Here is a 6000-nt window from a genome sequence, read left to right as displayed (position 1 = left end):
CCTCCAGCGTTTCAGCTGTAGCTCAGGCAGTCTCCTTTGGCAACCCTGTCGATATTCTGCTGATGCCTGCCCTGTGGAATAGTCCTCCCCTACCTGCTTTTCCAAAGCCTCTGTTCTCACTGCATCCACGGAATCAGGCACTCATTGTCAGCACAAATCCCATTCCCCCCACCCCACCCCACCGCCTCCTTACAGTGTTCTCATCTTCAGTAATGAGGCCCCATCTGTTCACCCAGCTCCTCCAATGGCCTTCCCTCATGATTTAGCCAGGACCAAAGCCCCTCTGCCATGTCTCTGAGAAGTCCTGTTCATTCTTCCCTAAATGCAGTCCATTTTACTCATTCGTCCGTCCTAGCCTTTCCACTCTGGATGGCATCAACTCAAGGATGACAGGACTGCTTTTACTCAAGCTCTGTCTTTTTTGTTTGAATCTGGTTACTTCTTTGGCAATGAATTAATTATTCCCATATATTAAGGCTTTCTCCCAAAAATGCTTTGGCTGAAATACACCCAAAAAAGTCTGGGTGGGGTGACATATGAAAGTATGTGTGGGATTAATTGGACCATCTGGCCAACACCAGGGGCCTGAGAGGGAAAAGATTCAGAAAAGATGTTACCTAGCAATCAGGGACATCACCATCAGGGCCCTCTGGTGCAGAGCAGAGGGCTGAAAGAAGGGCTGGGATCTCAGACTATCTTTACTTCATAACTGACAGGGGCAGAAGAGCCTTCCCAGAAAGGGAGTGGGAGGTAGGGCACTTAGACACAGAAAGAAGCTCCAACAGCTAGAAATAGAGGAACATGAAGAACTGATGACATTTAGAGGAAGACTGACAGAACTTCCAAGGAATAATAGGCAAGAATCTGTCTATCCCTAGCATCATAGGAGTGGAAGGGCCCTCAAGGCATTGAGGCAAAATGCCAATCTCCTTCTGAATGAGATAAACATTTCTTCAAGGGAATGGCATCCCTGTAGTTGAACTCCCAGCAGTGGGAAATGCCCATCCTAAGGAAATTAAGATTATGGAGGTGTCAGTGAAATTCAATTAAAGTTCAACTCAACAAATACCTGTTGACTATTTGTGCAAGACACTGTAACACTGGACTGTAAGTATGAATAATAGATGGGCCCCTGCTCTGTGGATCTGATTATGTGCAAGATGGATACAAAAACACACAAGTAGAATAGGGGGAGTAGAGGGTGCTGCTCATTCACAGGGTGGGGTACCTAATACCAAGCCAGGCATTTAGGAAGGTTTCATGGATGCGACATCTAGGCTGGGGCTTTAAGAGTGAGGGTTTCCCTGAATGCAGGGTGGAAGGACCCACGGGAGCGAGAGAAAAACGGGTGTTTAAGACTTCCCGGCTTACAGAGAAGTTCATATTGTTGCATGAAGAAGGTGGAGTCCAGATCTTGAAGACCTCTGAGAGCAATGGTGAGTATGGGCTTAATTTCGGAGGCAATGGCATGCAGGAGAAGCGCCCTCTGGCTGCAGTGGGGGGAGACGCTGCAGTATCGGAAATGGCGTGAAGGAGGCCAGAACCTGGGCTGGAAAGACGGGATGAGAAGGCCTTGATGGCCCAAGGGATATGACCAAAAGTAAAGCATTCCTCTATTACAAGATCGAGACAAAAATAAAGGGATAAAGTTCAGAATGCGCCCCTTCCACTCGCAAGCCAAAGGTCTCCTCCGCCGTCTCACCTTTTTTGGGCAAACCAAAGCGGCTCACCCTCGGTTTGCCCCACCACCGCGGACACTGTAACACTGGACTGGAGGGAATGGCTCCACGCCCTTCTTCTCAGATAGGAAAACTGAGGCCCAGAGTCCCGACATGGGGACCGATGATAAAACAGAATCGAAAGGGCCTCCCAAGAGGCTGCCCGGAGTCACGCACGATCCTTCGAGGGTCTCGTGGCCTGCCCTATTTCTACTTCAGCCATCCCCAACCAGCCGCCTTTGCCATGGAAACATTCCTCCCGCCCTCCTCAGCGCCTCCGCTTCTTCCGTGCACTCTGGGAAATGCAGTCTATCTCTGGTTACCTGCCCGCGGCATAGGTCCACTCCGCATCCTTAAAGGACTACAAGTTCCAGAAGGCTGTGCGAAAACTCAGGCGGTCTCTGGGGGATGTGGTCTTGACAGGGGGACCAAGGAACCCGCGGGCGGGGCCGAAGGGAGTGGGGACGACGCCCCCATTGGGCGTCCTCTTGGGCGGGGCCCTGGCCACCATTGGCCACGGCAGAGCAGGGGAGGCGGGGTCAGCGGAATGAGGCGCGGAGCTGTTCGCCGCTCCAGGTGCTGAGTCCGAGGGAGGCCCCGGACGGCAGACCTGCGGTTGCCGCCGCCGCGGGGAGAGCCATCGTGGGGAAGCTGGGGCCGCGAGGAGCCGCTAGGAGCTGGGTGCGCTGCCGGGCGCTAATCGCCCTCCTGCTTCTCCGAGGTCGGTGCTGCTAGATTCGCTTTTGTTTTATTGGGGGAGGAATGAACTCAGGCGTGAGTGGGACTGGGGAGTTAATGGGACCTGTCCTCTCCGTCCTCAAGACCATCTGTCCCGGAGAGCTGCTGACTGCTCGCGGCCTTCCCTGGTCCGGCGCCTGATGTCGGAGCAGCTTGTGTTAGTTTTTGGTTCAAGGTAGAGGGGTCTCTTGATTTGTGAGGGGCGAGGGCTAAAGGACCCCTCCCATCTTTCCCGAGGGCGTCAAGAGCTCGGAGCTTCCTTCTCTCTGTGCCTGAAGTCGACGCTGCTCGGATTATTGAGGGTGGGAGGGAGTATTCTGGAATGAAAGGTTCTGAGGCAAGGGGACCCTTCCTCACAACGCCTCTACTGCTTAAGGTTCCAGAGGAGGTCTGGATGTGATGGCGGAGACCGCGGGACTCCTCCTCCGCCCAGACCCCCCTAGGCTTATTGAGGAGCGACTGCTTGGGATGGCAGGAAGATCTTCCCGTGCCCAACCCTCTCCCAAAGTCAAGGGTTTTGTGAAGAGCGGAGACGGGATGTAGATGGAGACAGGGAACCCTCCCTCCTCCCCCTTTAACCCGCCTAGGGTTTGGGGAGGGAGGGGATTGGGATGTGAGAGCAAAAGCCAAGAAAACCCTTCCCACCCTCGGTAAGCAGGTACAAGAAAGCACAGCCCGATTCTCCGGGTCCTCCGTGCTCTGGGCCGCGCGCCTAAGGTCGGAGTGGCTTGGGGGTGGGGTGTGCGGTAGGGGAAAGTAAGAGGGGTTGAGGGACTCCTCCTGACATCTCCCCACCCAGGCCTTGTCTCCCAGGTCGTCTCTATCAGGATCCAGGCCACGCGCCTTAAGTCAAGAGGACCCTCCCTGCCCCGCCCAGCCCCGGGGACCCGGACTCCTGCACCGCGGCGGGGAGCCAGACCCGGATGGGCTCCTGCGGGGAGGGACGGGGTGGGTCCCCGCTCTAACACCCCAAAGCTCGGGACAGGCACGCCTGCGCCCGCAGACCCTCGGTGCTGCTTGGCTCCGCTCGGGGCGCGCCCCAGATCCGGCCACCGAAACCTCCGCGTGGCTGCCGGTTTGGGAGCAGGGCTTTCGCGCTCCGCCCAGGCATCTGCGGTAGGACAAAGCGGCGGTCGCTGCACTGGCGGGCCTGCGCCACGGGCTGGGCTGGGGGCGCGGCTGGGGGAGGGGGAGCTTCGGGCGCGGCATGGGGAGCTTCCGTGGAAACGTGCCAGGAGCTAGGCGGGAGACAAAGCGTGCTCGCTCCTCGCGGGACCGCGCGAGCCGGGATGGAAAATCCCGAGGGAGGAGGCGGCTGCGCCTGGATAGGGCACTATGCCTCGCACCCTTTTCCAGCACACCACCCCCCTCCGCCAGCCCGACCCAGGATGCCGTGTGTGGTTACCAAAAGGTTCAAAACCCGTGACCACGAGGACGTGGACAGGCAGGGGGCTCCGTGGGCCTGGGATTCGGGAGACGTGAATGGGCCAGGGTCCAGAAGGGCATCCGACTGGATCCCTACCCCCACTCCCACGCTCCATCAGCTATATTAGGTCTAATTTGGTTATGGGATTCAAGTGTGTTTGTATGTGTCACAGTGTGTTTGCATGGGTAATGGTGTGGGTCAAAGTGAGTGAATGTGTATGAATGACTGGGTGAATGTGCCAGGGTGTGCTCCAGGGTTCCTGTGTGTTGTGGTGAGCTTGCGTATCTGGCTGTGTGTGTGTAGGAAAGAGGAACCACTAACTGTTGGCCTTGGATGGCCCCCACACCCGCCAAGGTGGCCATCCTTTCTACTCTCAAGCCACAGAAATGCCCTCAGGGTGGAGGTAGTTTCAAGCTACCTTAAGCCTAGCCTGCATGCCAGGGTGTGGCTCAGAAAGTAGGACCTCACAAGTATGTGGAGACCTCTTCAGCTCTTCTGGGGTTTCAGGTGTGACCTTAACATCCTCACCAGTGCCCTGCCCTTCTTATCCTTCAGAAACCTTTTCCTGCTGTAAGGGGCTGCCCTGAGGATGAGAATTCTGCCCCCCAACCCACAAGTTACCAAGTGGGACCTGGGGGTTCATCAGCAGAGTCCCTTATGATGTGGGTGTTAAGACTGTGTGGCAAGACAACTTGTGTCATTTTGGCCTCCAAGGGTCATGGGGCTGGGGTAGCTGGCCAGTGACAGGTGGCCTGTCAGTAATACCAGGTACACTCACTGAGAGGGCACGAGTGTGACACAGAGAAATGGGTAGACACACCTAAAGGATGAAGACTCCCAGCAAGTGACCTCAATTTCACAGCACTCTTACAGCAAAGATGCTGTGTGCTTTGAGATAATCCCAACCAGAGACCTCTTTCCCATACGATGAGGGGCTAGACTGTGGCCAGCGGAATCATAGGAAGAGCAGTTACCAGGCAGTGGAGCCACCATCCAGCACAGCCCTGCCTGGTCCCCTCCACAGGTATCCAGTACCAGTATCCACTGCCAGTATCCACAGCGACCCCTACTGGGCAGAGGTTAAGCCAAGCTACAATTTGGCAACTAAAACCCTCCACACTGTGGAGGTTCAGCGTGGGTGTGGGCATTGTGAAGTAAACACCACAAACCCTTCTATTTGGGGTCTGTCAGCCTTTGTCGTCCTAATTTGATGTTCTTGTCTGCTAGTTGAAGCAGTGGAACTGCCGCTGTCCTTGCCCATATGGAAATATTTAAAGGGCCTAAGGTCCTTTGTTCAAGTTTCCATCCAATTGGGGCTGGGTATTAAATCTGCTTATGAGGAAAATGCATGGAAAACACTTACCAAGCTCAGAGAGGTTTAGGTATCTTTCCTGTCTCTTTCTATCCCTCTGTGATTCCTCTCTCCCTTTTTTCCTATTCTACTTTTGTCCTCTTTTCCTCAATAAACTAGTCAAGAACACATTTTTCAAAGAAAAGCCTTCTTTGTTGACAATGTGGCTCAGAAGATGCACATGTCAGGAGGTCATTACTAAATGCAAAGATCTGGCAAACATTGGCCCTTTCAGGCCTAATGATGGATGTAGGGGAGATGGATGAGACATTCTCAGTCTTAAATGCACACCTACTGACATTTGTCTCTTCAGGAATTGCTCTGAAGACATTTCATGCAGCCACAAAATCTTTAGATCTCCTCAAAGGAAAGGAGGTATTTAAATACCTGGTATTGTTCTTACTTTGGCAACCTTGTGATTTGCATTGAACTATGTGACTCAGTATCATAAAGTAAAAATAGGACTTAATCTCTTCCTTGCCTGTTTGGAAGGTGACTGCATATGTGTGTTGTGTTCTGCATTAGAGAATGAAGAGCTAAATTATCTCATAAATTGAACCACCTGCTTATCCTGATTAGAGAATAGCACTTAACATCACCTACAGGCAATGACGTTATTTATGTTTCTTTTAATTTATACCTGAATCTCTTTGCCTTGTAAAACATTTCTTCACGCTCATACATTATTACTTTCACTGAAGGTTAATCAAGAATGTTTAATCCTTGTACTGAAGCCAAACAAATTAAATATCAACAGATACAGGAAG

At 53.2% G+C, this 6000-nt stretch overlaps 1 protein-coding gene across 1 annotated transcript in view; it reads left to right on the top strand.

Moving 5' to 3' along the window:
- Positions 1-2286: 2286 nt before the first annotated feature.
- Positions 2287-6000, top strand: part of SMPD3 (sphingomyelin phosphodiesterase 3) — an 81468-nt gene continuing 77754 nt past the window's right edge. Inside the window, exon 1 of the mRNA XM_036897606.2 lies at positions 2287-2439. The gene's annotated coding sequence lies outside the window, so the exon portion shown is untranslated. The remainder of the gene's footprint in view (positions 2440-6000) is intronic.

This window comes from Manis pentadactyla, chromosome 15 (assembly GCF_030020395.1).
Source record: "Manis pentadactyla isolate mManPen7 chromosome 15, mManPen7.hap1, whole genome shotgun sequence".
NCBI lineage: Eukaryota > Metazoa > Chordata > Mammalia > Pholidota > Manidae > Manis > Manis pentadactyla.
This window is presented reverse-complemented; position numbering and strand designations above follow the sequence as displayed.